This window comes from Anneissia japonica, unplaced genomic scaffold, assembly GCF_011630105.1.
Source record: "Anneissia japonica isolate Jap-2015-1 unplaced genomic scaffold, ASM1163010v1 scaffold287963_len587249_cov193, whole genome shotgun sequence".
Classification (NCBI taxonomy): Eukaryota; Metazoa; Echinodermata; class Crinoidea; order Comatulida; family Comatulidae; genus Anneissia; species Anneissia japonica.
In genome coordinates this window covers 240,849-255,389 of record NW_022750702.1, presented here as the reverse complement: position 1 = coordinate 255,389, position 14,541 = coordinate 240,849, and positions in this window count along the sequence as shown.

Genomic DNA, 14,541 nt, shown 5'->3' with positions numbered 1-14,541 from the left:
CGGGATTAGAGGCACTTCAACGGAAATGATGGATATTTACACGATAATGTATTTTATTTCTACCTTGGCAAAGGTGCTCTTTCAAAGAGACCATTGGGGTTACACTGTAGACGTCAATAAACGACCAAGAACAAAGCCAGTATGAAAAAATACAGACGGACTTATTTTTATGAAAGCGTTTATTGCCACTAAGAGAGCCAAGCTAGAAGAATACTAATTACCGATAAACATAAAATAAGAAAAACGTTACGGAAAAATATAGCCTACGGGTTAAAACACATACAACAAAACATTTTCTGTTGTTCATTGTTCATAACACATGCATTTTGGTTAGTAAAATTGTAGCCAATAAACTAAAATTTATGGCATCAAAATAAATATAATAAAAGCTCAAAAGTGCCAATTTCGTTCATTTATAAAATTATGTGAAGGACAAGGTAGGATCCTGAAAAGATATAGGCAGAGTACTGTAGTGTGGGGTAGAGAGCAGCAGAGGTGTTGAAGGGCTCAACTGAGTGAATAAACACCAAGCAGTACGGTACCGTACTGGGCCTAGAAAGGATGGGAATTGCTGACTACAGTGTAAAAGCTATGTCAAGTATCTTGTTGGTTTTGTATTCGATCCATAAGAAACGACACATTCTCCTGGTCCCCAGGACCGTCCAACCCTGCAGTCAGCCAACCGACTTCATTACACTTCTTATTATACACATCAAAAGCACTACGTGCTTTTTGCATAATATACCCATTGACGTTTCAAGCCGGTCCAATGACCGTGAATATAAACTTTTACATAAATTTATATAAAGATTTTAAACATAGGCCTACGTATTATAGGCCTAAGGAGATCATTATTTTACCGCATCTGCGCTTCTACGAATTATTTCCGATCAGGAAACGACATGGAGGTTATAAGTCACAACTTATCAATCAGGAATTGTATGTCAACAGAAACCGGTTAGTCCAATTTCAATTGAAAATGAATGGCAAATACGAAATCGACCTTTTAGTTTGAACTATGGGTTAGTTATTATCAACATGGACCCAGATGAAGCGATGCATTAGATTCCACCATTGATCTCACGATTTCAGTCACGCGTTAAATTTCCAAGATTGACGAATTTGCAAGCGTAAAGAATGTGTTCTGAAAAATCCTCCCCTAAGGGGCCGGGGCATCCCACAGCAATATTTCGCTCTAAGTGCCCGGATAGGCTTTCTTTGCCACTTTAGGGTAGTAATTTTAACGTTATATAACAGTGATAGTTAAAACAACGATATTCCACGGTGTTCGTGCATATCGATCGCCGCAAGATTATGAAAGAAAGATGTTTTGATTAACACGAGGTGTAGGTTCTGTTTTTTGTTTGATCCATGGTTTGGCGCACGTTTAGTTGACCTACACATTTTTTTTCTTTTTTTAGTTGGCAATATCATATTTATGTATGAGTTACGTCCTTGAGCGTGAGAGAAAGCACCGAATGCGTGATTCTCACGCTAATCCACGCGTGATACTCTAATAGGCCTGGGTTATGATAAGAAGAGTATTAAAAATCAGGGAATAGTTAAATTACACGTATGCTTCTCAAGTCCAAGTGATTTGACCAAACGAAGGCAACCATACAGTTATTTTTTAAGCTTTAATGATATTTAGGTCTGCTATTATTTTTTTATAAGATTAAAATCTGATCTGTTTTCGAGCTTGCTAGCGTACGTTCGATCTAATGGATGGTGTCATGGCCGCTTCGCTGATCGTCATCTGACCTTCAATATTGATCCCATTATAGGCCTCCTATTATATCCCCTACCTATATTGATCCAATTAATTCTATTACTTTCTGCTATAATTCTGTAAATATAGGCCTATATTTCAATGGGTGAGATTTTCTTAACAGTATTCTTGAAAATGATCAAATGATCGAAACGAATCTCAAAATGTCTGGCGGTTTCGGTTGCTATCTGTTTGATTGATTGAGTGATTGATTGATTGATTGATTGAATAAATGCATTCAGTACGGTATCATACAAATACACATAAATACGAAGTACTCAATGTATCTGAATCCTTCGGCTTGTGTTATCCCTGATCAAGACTTTGACAATGATATGAAAACTTAAGTATTGAAAAGTTCTGACATAGAGGATGCGACATTATACTGTTCGTTCTAGATTGTATACTATGAACTATGGCAATACATTGTATTTTATTATAAAAAAAAATAATATTTTATTGACATAAAGATGTCTTTGATACAATGTGTAACTCTATGTTTCCGACCAAGAGCTAATATCTTTTTATATATACTGTTCAATTTCATAACGGTCCAACTAAAATCGATTAACATTTCTATATAATTACAGTGCTTAAAACGCATGGTGCAGTTAATTGTGTTTTCTTGGGCTAATTAGTACAGGAGCCAGTATTATCAACAGCTTTGATATAAAAAAGATATATATATAATATACCACAGCATGTTGGCAACATTACGAATTTCACTTGAATTACCGGTATGAGTTGTAAAGAAAAAAAGAGGATATTACATGACATGCAATAGATTGACGTCAATGCATAGACACTGCAGAAACGAATTAAATATGTGGTAAAGAAAGGCACACGAATTGAAGATTGATGAGTACGGGTGGATTTCTAAGAACGGATGAAGCTGATGGATTAGAAAACATTATATCCCACGTTATGTGTTCTCTACAACACCGTAACTAAACATTTAACTCTAGTCAATAGGAGTAACTGTACATCTTGTGGCGTCTAATCGCGTCGCAAAGCTAAGCAAGTTCAACTTCACGTACTAACTATAAGTCAACCTTTTGTATTAAATTATCTATCTTATTCATAGGTCTATGAATATCGTTTAACTTAACGTACGTTTGAAATTGTACAGTATTATATTATTTTAAATAGGCCTGCCATTTGCAGTATACCATACCAGGTAAGTATAAAAATAATATTCTTATACCCCCTCCCCTCCATACAGTAGGCCTATTTTAATTTGGAATGCACTTTTACATCGATAATGAAATATTAACGCAGGCCATTGTACTGTTCGTAATGTAATCAACTTCAGTCAATGGCAGCCGTTTGATTTGATAGCAAAATAAATTTCAAATAAAAAGTACGAGGTGTTTTTTTTAACTATTTGGTGGCAGCAGTAGGATATAGCCTAAACCTTGTCGTGAGAAAATTTACTTTGTAATCATCTTCATTAAAACCCATTGACGACAAGCTTTCAATTCATATTCAAATTTAGTTTTTGGATCAACAACCATAAAAAATAGCGAATACGGTAGGTCGTGGTTCGTGGAGAGGAAGATACATTTAAAATCCATGGGTCTGGGCCAAAAAGACAAAATTATGTGGTTCCTGTCCTGGCAGTTTACTGGTCTGCAAATTATTAGCCATTATCATAGATTTATAATAGGTAAAATGGACCTGAGTATATTTATAATTCACTCATTTAACTAGAGTTGGTAATATTTTTACAGCAAGACTTAAGAGGCTTGTCCACACAATAGAATTTTCAAAACGCTCGTTTTTCTATAGTGTGTTCCGTATCCCTACCGTACTATTATATTTCAAATAACGGAATAGGCCTGTCGCGATAAATTCAGCCCGGGGCCAAAAACTGATCCAGTAGTTTCGACGTTAACATTGTTTGAAAAACGGTCTTGGACCTTGAGCATTCCATATTATGGTAGCATAGCCGTAGGCCTAATAATTGAGTTAAAACTTGTCGGTGTTTAATAAATATTAACCTTCAAAATATCACAAAAAATAGGCCTATATGACTGGAACTTAGGCCACTAGCATAATGCTATAGATACTAAGATAGATATTGATAATACCTCAGCCCACATACAGCAATTAGCGGACTAATTTTCGCCAGAGAGAACAAAGTGTGCGATTAAAATCGGTCCGGGCGGTCCGATTTTAGCCCTTACCAATATTTTAGCTTGACAGACCTATCGGGAGACAATTCTCTATTACGTTTAAAGTGATGGGCGTTATTTTACCACTGGGTCTAAAGGCTTAATATCAGTCAAACTTGCATTTCAGCACTCTAGCTAAAACGCAAGGACAGCAATGGATGGGACTGAACCGGGTGAGATTGCTCACTTGGAGAGATCGCCGCGGTTCAGCGTGCACACGTCACTGTTGGTACTACCAGTTTAGCCGACTGAGCTAAGCTGCTCTCTAAAATTGCATTAACTAAACACCTCTAGGTTTATTATTTTTTGTTTAATGCATTCAAATCACATGGCCTTAAGAGTATACAACCGGCAATTGAATCTTACATTGGAAATAGAGCAGCAATGAGAAACATAAACTAAATCAAATTAATTACAAGACAGTGAACAGAATGCCAAGATAGGTCATTTACAATATCTATAAAAAGCCTGCGACGAAAAGCAGAACGGGGCCAAAGGAAACTACTGGTTACGCAGTACAATGCGGAGCCCTGCTGTTCTCACGCACCGCACGCACCGTTGTGGTGGTATTGAAATACCCAAGTCGGTATTATTCACGCGTTGAAGCGCGATGCAGAAAAAATGTGGAGTTTGTAAGGCCTGGAACTGACCTTTAGAATTGTCACACAAAGCATTAATACACAATTCAATTTACAATTTACAATTAAAGCAAATGATGACAAAGACAGGTATAACGATGTGGCCTATTTCGTTTAGAGCAAGCGTGTTCAATCGAAGTTACTAACTTCTACAGGCTTGATTTTGAGAACGCAATTCGGGATTGCGATTGATAGCCGCCAATATTGCTCTGTTTTTCACTCATCGTATCGCGGTCGATGCCTCAAAGGGGTCTATTCAGTCCGCACTGTACCGTATACCTCCTTGCTCAATGAAAAACGTATGTGTATCACGTTTGCTTCTGGAAGCTCAGTCGATATTGTTTGGTTCGACCCCAGATTTGACGGCCGCCATTTCATTCCATTTATTTGTCTCAAAAACAGTTACGAGAACAGAAAAATCCAGGAACAAGCACAAAATGGAACACCCCGCAAGTGAACTAAATCACTGCCGAGTGGGGCTCAAAGCACTGTCACTACACTTAGTCCTGTCATGATTATTATTCTTGGCCTATACCGGTACCGTCGGCATGGTAAACAAACTTAAATGAATATTTCAGGCCTATATGTCCATAAGGTTATGCCTTATGTGGATTTCTTGCTTGGGGTAACACCACCAGCAACTATGGTACTGTAAACATCATGTTAATATAAAGACAAGCTGTAGATACAAACACTGTATATTTTTACTTCTAAGCAGTTTACCATTTTCTATAGAAAAAACATCATAAAATTCAACGATGTATTTGATTTAATACCGGCGTCTTTGCGATCAACCGAACTCCGACTGAGCACCTGTTTCATACCCAACAATTTTGCACAAATAGGCCTAACCATATTCATGATAATTTCTCCACAAAAAGCCGCCTCATCCACGGTATCTCTTGTAAGACTCAAACCCAAAAAAGTATTTTGCAACGGACAAAAAGACACAGTTCATCATTCTGCTATGCCTCTACCCATTTAAAGTTTAGAGATTATATTTTAGATAAAACACTTCAAATATTAAATAAACTTGACCGTACAGTAGACATTGCTGCAATAGGAATGGCCCTTGTGTCGTTAAGACACGCCCCTTGGATTATGTTTCACAAAGCGACAGCGTTAACGTGCGTTTGTGGTACCGCACGTGCGTTTGTGGTACAGCACGTGCGTTTGTGGTACCACACGTGCGTTTGTGCCTATATTCTGGTCCTGTTCTGATTTTGGTCAGTTGTCAGTTTACTGAATAATTCCACCATTGGTATTATTTAAATGTTAATTAACTGTCATTGTGGAATCCAACAGTAAACTTTACTCCAAGTTCAACTTTTAATTTAGGTCACTTGCCAATATAGTCCTATAATTAGTTTGTTCCGGCAGTTATTGTCATTATTGTTTCAAGTGAATAAAGACAGACCTAATTCGAACGGTCGATATATGATCGTAACCAATCAATTTTGTAATCATGTAACAACTTCCCATCCCACCACACAACAACCACATATCTAGGCCTATGTGCAGACACAATTTAGATAATTGGTGCATATGTAAATAAATATGATTGGTATTGCTCTACGAGGATATTTTGCAGTTCTACAGGATTTTGCTGTGTTTTTAATTGTGATAGCGGAGACTTTAGTAGAATCATCAATGAACACATCCTCAGAATAGCATTAAGCTCTCTCCACACTATCGCATTTTTGTATGAATAGTCGGCTCATATAAGCATGATGACGTCATATCATTTCCATATATGGGCATGATGACGTCATATTATTCCATATATGGGCATAATAATGTCATATCATTACCATATATATATATATATATATATATATATATATATATATATATATACACCACACACATATATATATGGGTATGATGATGTCATATCATTTGTATATATGGGCATGATAACAACACATCTTTTCCATATATGGGCATAATAATGTCATATCAGTTCCATATATGGGAAAATCCCAGCCATTTGTCATATTTATTTACTTATTCATTTATTTATTATTTATTTATTACAAATAACAATACATTTAAAATATAGGCCTATATTATTATTGACCAGAGGCGTGAGAGATGCCATGGGATGAAGCGCACACATCAAGTGATCATCTCTAAACCCCTGGTCAATAACAAATAGGCCTACAATAAAGTTGAATAGTGTGAAAAAAGTTTGCTATCCTCAAACGACGTACAGTATGTAAATATAATTAAATGTAACTGAGTAACATCATAAAACTGATTGTATTGAGTCGGACAGGAACGGCGACAGCAGCATTCAACTAAATAAAATCACTCAGCTCTTTTCATGCGACCTTGGACTTTTATATTCCCTTTGTAATTACCATTTTTGAAGAACATGTGGCTACGAGCATGTTCATTCGAGAAAATCTAAAATACATTTCAAATTGCGTCCATCTGTTTCCTGGGTATTAAACTATCGTATTTTCTGAAAAATTGAGCACAGCGCATCAGTCACATACTGTCTGTGAATGGTAGCCACTGTGTTCGTGTGATGGCGACTATTATGGCAGACGACAGGATGTATTTCAATAAGCGCGAGTCAGAATCAGAATCATAAATAATAAAGTCAAATTGAAACTATGAAAAGGACCTCAATTTGTTATGTGTAGACAATAAGAAATAATAATTTAGCCAGAAAATAGATGTCACGCCAAAAAAAAAAAAAAAAAAAAAAAAAAAACAAAAACCCCAAGAACAAAAAACAATAAGCCTAAGTAACAAAAATGAATGGAATTGTTTTATTAATCGTTTCGTTTTCGCCATCGGAATCGTTGATCATAATCGTGATTGTTATCATTATCATTTGCTTTCGTTTTTGTAATAATGTTAAAGTTTAAATAAGGAAATGCCATACCCTTTTCTATGAAATTGTTTTGGGTTAAGAGGGATGAACTCGATTTGTGTTCCAGCTCCTTTCTAATGAGTTTTATGATTTATTAATTGTAAGAAAAATATTGAAAAATAAAGTTGAATCATCATCAAAATCAACGTGGTCATCACCATCATACTCATTAAATTAAGCGTCGTTGTCGTTCTTATCATAATCATAACCATAATAATCATCATTATCATCATAACCATAATCATAATCATTATCATTACCAATATCATCACCACCATTATCATCATATAAACCATAATCATTATCATTATCACATTCAATATCATTTTCATCACATTTAAAATTAACGAATACTAGGCCCTGGCACAAAAATAACTTAATAAGTGTAATAGTCTGTAATTAAAATCTGAAGAAACCTTAAGATAAATAATAATAATAATAATAATAATAATAATAATAATAATAATAATAATAACAATAATAACAATAATAACAATAATAATAATAATAATAATAATAATAATAACAATAACAATAACAATAATAATAACAATAACAATAATAATAATAATAATAATAATAATAATAATAATAATAATAATAATAATAATAATAATAATAAATGTATAAAGCGCCGGTATCCGTTTAATGAAAAACGCTCACGGTGCCCCAGCTCCCAAGAAATCAAATACAGAATGGAAAAAATTAAACTAGATGCAGTTAAATAAAGAACCAGAAAACAGTTATATAAAATAAGCCGCACCAGTACTTGGGTGAGCGTCACTCACTCTCTATCTATATGTATAGCGATTTACGCCTAGATACTCCACATAATAGGCCTATGTGGAGATAATATTTTTAAAACATTGAATTTTTCTTTTATAAACGATCTAATATTTTCCTAATTTTTTTCAATGTGACTCGGATACATACAGTAATCAGGTTTCCATTGAATTAAGACCTTCTGACCTTATTCTACGAAACTCCTTGAATTGATTACGGGTGAATTATTTAAAGGTCTAAATGCAAGAATATACGAATTGTTATTATCATGCTTCTGTTAATTCAATTTTACGTTACAGTATTTTATTCATGACGGCACATGGGCCAAGGGTTGCAATATTGATCACTGTCTTAAAGAAGTGGCAATCCCTTCGTTATTACTTTGTTCTAATTTGCAATTGAGAGCGAACATAGCGAAGTATACAAATAAATAATATCTTGTTCTATTTTTTTTAATTGACTATAAGAACAAATAAATAATAAGAAAGTAACATAAGGCAAATATTGAATTATTGTTCAGGCGTTATAGGATAGAAACAGTAAGCCCGGCTTGTTCCCTTCCTTATTATTTTCTTCTAAGTTTGACACTTAACTACACATAAGTATAGGTCTCTCTCTTTCTAATTTTTAATTGACTAATAACAATAAATAATATAAGTATAGTAACATAGGCCTATATTGAATTATTGTCCAGGTGCACAGTAAACAACAGAGAAAAAGCAGGCTATTGTTATCGGGGAAGGGTGTTCTTTTATTTTAAAAACAACTGCCAAACGGGAGGCAGGACACCTGCACTACACTAATGCTACAACCAAGGCTAAACATCTCATAAATGGGACACCTCTCGAGTGACCCCCTTGAGTATCTTAAAAAGGAAGACGGGGTTCCGAACATGGACCTATTGAATTGCTGTTTCATGAGAGTCAAAGCTAAAAAAGCAATTGAATTTTTCTTTTCTGAATAAACGGAGAAACCGGACGCAATGATGAAATGCGAGTATAAAATACTGTAAAATAGATACTGTACTACTCCTAGGCCTATACCGTTAGCCTTATTGTAATTATGCAACTCATTACTTGGCTCACTATCAATCAAAACACATTTTTCATATAGGCCTATAATAATAATTTTTATTATGTAAAGTACTACAGTAGAATTCCGTTCAATTCCATTTTTTTCCGAACCCGATTTCAAAAATTCCACATGGACGATCACAATCGTTGCCGATTAGTGCGATTTAAAGGGTCCAGGAATCGCGGGTTTGACTGGCCTTCAATTACTTTAGGTCACCAGTCGGGAATAATTTATTTTGTCGAAATTAATAGTACAAGTTCTTAGTCATTTATCACCACCCTCTCACATACGCACATCGCTTGTAAACGTGAAACCGAAAATTATAGCATCGACAAATCGAATTACGTTATACTGCCAACTAAGAGCGGAGATGTACGTGTATTGCTACAAGTTTGAATTAAACAGTTATTCTTACATACAAAAATGCTTGGAACCGCTGTCCAGGTGATCGGCCTCGGAATACCAGTAGATGATTTCTAGGCCTATGAGGAAAAATCAATTGTCTACCGTTCCGATGACGAGCGCTGTTTGGTGGAAAGGGCCTGCATGAAAGGGTCGGCTTAATAATTGTTGTAAAACGCCGCGAAATGAAATGGCTGTATGCAACGAGAGGCTGATTTAGGGATCGCCTCAAAAGTTCCGATAATACATTAATTCGATCGAAATTTATATTTGCTGGTAGAGGAATTAATGTATAAATTTGTGCGTAAACCAATGACGATGACTAATTTCCCCAAGCAATAAAATAATGTGAATCGAAAACAAACATTAAACATTCTATCCTCCGTTCTCGTTTTCAATAACAGAAACAATGTGTACACTTGTTCAGTCCGCGCTGGAATTAATGTTGACTTAGTTTTCCTTTTAAAACATTATACATTTTCCCCCATACAATTTTTTGAATACTGAGCTCGTTTTTAATTCAAAATTTCATTTACTAAAATAAATCATCAAAACGTTAAATGGTTTGGACTTTAAACACACCTAATGTTTCACATTTACAGTAGGCCTATCATTATTATAATGTGCCGTCTGTGAAAGTACAGTGTGTGATTGTAATTATTTTTATCATTATTATTGTTGCATGTCCGAGGACAGTGTATCTGTCATTTTTTTGTTTTACTGGTGACAATAAAGACATCTTGTGTCTTGTACTTTTAAAAAATTTCCTCAGAAAACAAAATTTTGCAAAGTTTCATCATTTTCGTTAATTATTAACTGATTAGATAAATAGGATTTAATTATTACAATTTCATACACTTGTGAATATATAAAATGAATGAAATTGAAAAAAAAAATGCATCGTTCAAACCATGAGTTAATGTGTCGCGAGGATTTCATCTCATACTCGGAACTGTTGAGACGATCCCGTTTTCCGTGAGATGACGTAAATAAGTGTTGTTGCTAAGCAATCTGAGTGATCAATAGTCTGGATATTTGAGGCAATCAGTGAGGCATAACGGTTTGATAAAGCTTCGCCGCTTATGCGGTAGATTTTATGAGGCTGGTATGACATTTCTGGAGTCATGCAAAGCACTTGGCACGGACCGTTCGAGGCGCTTAGAGACAACACGATTTCCATCGTGTCTGGAATTCGTCTTGATTTTGAAATGCCAGAATATCTAGACACTTATCAGGCCGGTTACATATCTCGCTTCTTCTACAATTTATGATTGAGAAAATAGAACGATTTGTTCTCCGTTTGATAACGAATCTTTTTTCGTTCTAATAATACACAGCATTTTCAAAATAGTTTAAAACCAAAATAAAATTAGATTAAAACAAAGACAAAATGTAAAAGTCATTATTAATAACTAATTTCAAAACACTGTCAACAATAAATTGTCAGACTTTCATTACGTGACACGTGTTGCAACCACGAATGAGCTTCCATAGCCTACCAACACAAGGTGTTCAGAATATACAGTAAGCACGTCTCGCACATGAGAACCACACGTTGGCTACACAACACTAACACTTCTTGTTTTGCCGAAATTAATAAAATAAAATAAAACACCGAAAGACAATCTTGCCACATAAAGAAGTAAGTCGATCGTAAATACAAAAAACAAAAATAGTGTTCAATTCTATATCAACATTCTCTCTAGTCCTAGGGCCTATATGTATGGATATTTGAACGAAAAATGTAATGTTGCTTGTATTTGTAGTTGTGTTGGAGGTATTATGCGCATACGTGACGTTCGGCAACCATCAATAATCTTGCATAGCCTGCCACCACTAAAGCTTTGTACACACTAGGACGGTAGCGTATCTTTTGTTTGCGTTAACAACGAGTCTAAATTTTTGTAGTGTGAACGAAGTTTATACAGTCATATTGTCGTGCGTTTACATCAACCCACTACTGTAACTTGCTAAATATGAGCTTCGGTACCAGACGTACACATCCGATACAGTACCGTTACGTGCGCACATACGCACTGATGACGTAATACGGGTCTAATTTTGCTGATAAAGTACGGATTATTTAAATGCACGTAACCTATTATAGTATTATATTTATCACGTGAAAGGCTTTCTTTTTTTTTTTTTATCACGTGAAAGGCTTTCTTTCTTTTTTTTTTTTTTTTTTTTTTGGTTGGCAAATGGCAAAAACAAAATTAAAAGTAGTAATCAAATGTGTATCACTTTGAGGAGCACAATTTCAGCGATGGCAAGATTTAGGTTTTTTCAAACACCTAACTCTCCATTATAATAATGCCAGCCATAGGCAATCATACCACATAATGGCTGTCAGAATGTTGGCTATTAATATCATTTGGCACCACGCCTGTGGAATACAGCTATGCCGAAAACATTGATTACATACGTCAAGTATTTAAATTAACCGACAAAATTGTCCCACGCTTCGATCCGTCCACCACAGCGCGGCGGCACGAATGATTCAATTGTAGAGGGCGCTATTGAAAAAGTAACAATATTGACAATGAAGAATGGTAATGAAATTCAGTTCGACGATACAAATTTTATATAACACTATAATGGCATAATAATTATTGACTGAGTGTGTTGTAATGGTATGATGATTATCATGATCATAATAAGCGGCTTAGAAACCACAAGGTGTTCAAAGTATATGCGGATAGACGCCACGTGCCCACTCGAGAAACACACGGTAGATAAATTAACACTAACACCAGCGAAAAACGATTTTGCCGCGTCAAGGAGTCGATCGTAAATACAAAAAAAACGTCAAGGAGTCGATCGTAAATAAAAAAAAAAAAAAAAAAAAAAAAAAAAAAGAAGAAAGCTCTGTCATCAAAATTCTCTGTAGTCCTAGGGCCTGTATATGACATGGATATTTGAACGAAACGTGACTAGAGATTAAAATAAGTAATGTTGCTTGTTTCTAGAGCGATGCATATTATGCGCGCATACGCGGTCCCTGACGTCATTATTTATAATTTTAGTAATAAATATTGTTTGACGTGCCAACCGGCGATGGATGATGTGTGACCATCTGACTGCATTTTCTTTCAGCCGAGTCAAGGTCCAACCCCAATACTTTCCAAAACAAACGGAATTGATAAACAAGCTAAACCTCGTTTTCTGCGAGTGGCAAATGGTCGTTCGTCACGTGATGGCAGTGTGACATACTTATCGTATCTGAAATCTCAACCGCATGCATCGCGAACAAATAAAAAACACGAGCTCGAGAGGAAAACAATATTAATCAGATTTGCACAATCCTTAACCAAACTACAGTTATATCGCTTCTATATTAATACAAGGTAAACTGTGACATCATAAGCCAGTGTGCATTTACAAAAAATACCTACGAATGAATTAAAACAACAAATCCTATATCGAACCTAAGTGTATGTATAATGTTATAAGCGCATGGATTAATTCAATCATAGATCTGCTATGCGTATTTTTTTTATTCCGAGCAGATATTAATTACTAATTTAGTGCCTATTAAAACGGGAGTTTAGGAGGCCGTGAAATTGTCTGAAGGTATCGCACTCAAATAAAATGACGCACGGGCATTGACGACGCGCCTAGACGACGCGTAAGTGTATCCGTGATGAAGAGATTATGCCTAATTCTAATTGGTGTTTCATATTTCGTTAGTAATTTTTGTCTTGAGCGACTATCATAAGTTGACACCGATATATATTTTAGTCTACATTCGTCGATCTACGCCTTCTGAAATGATAGACCAACTCATTTACAGGCACGCTCACTGCTGCTACGCGCGCGACTCGGCAGACGAGCACTATGAAAGAAAAGCACTTAAAACGAATGATGATGATGGTGTGTTGTTTGCAGACGGATCTTGAATTATCCATGAGAAATATTACTTTATGAATTATCATTGACTGTTACTTATATGTCCCGGCGAGTTTAAGCACTTTTTATCATTCAAATTGCTAATGTGTGCCGATTAAGAATGTCTGGTCAATTAAACGTGCACCAACAAAGGTATAAGACATCACTTGGAAAGTGTTCCATCTATTTCACCAACCAATTCAAACATCTTCACAAATTCACACAATTTATTGCAAACATAAGCTTAAAAACGATGCAAAATGCACGTCTCCTCACGTGATAAAGCAACGGCAAATTATAATGCAATACCGTGCCGCGAAAGCGTGAAATTTAACCAGAACTATCAGCTTGCTAGCACGCACCCGTTTCAGTAATTTTAAACGTAACGATGGCAATATGAGGCGAGATCGATCGGAATAATTCCAATGAATACTCATGTAATGCGATTATTCTGATACTATTGGAAACGTTAGTTGGATAACATCATAAACCTGATTACATCACAACGTGAATTCTTAGTAGGCCTAAGGTACGTGATGAAAAACATCGATTGCGAACGGAATATAATGCCCAAGAAAACTCGAAAAGCTAATTGCACCGTGCATAAGCTAACAAAATTATACAGAACACCACGGCACGATATACACGCCATTCGGCAGTATCACACTGATCGCGTGTTATATAGCATGATGCATCGTAATTATTATCTGGCCCCAGGCCTTCAGTACAACCCATGATGATAAATAGGCCTTCTACTGCAAACTCTGCATTTGATCCTCAAAAATCAAAAGGCTGCCCAAAATGTGCGATGATATGTATTTATAATAATAATGATAATGGCAGACTTACATAGAGCATCATGCTAACAACTCTCGCTTCACATTAATATTACCCCGGACAATTACGATATAAACTAATTAGGCCTAGGCC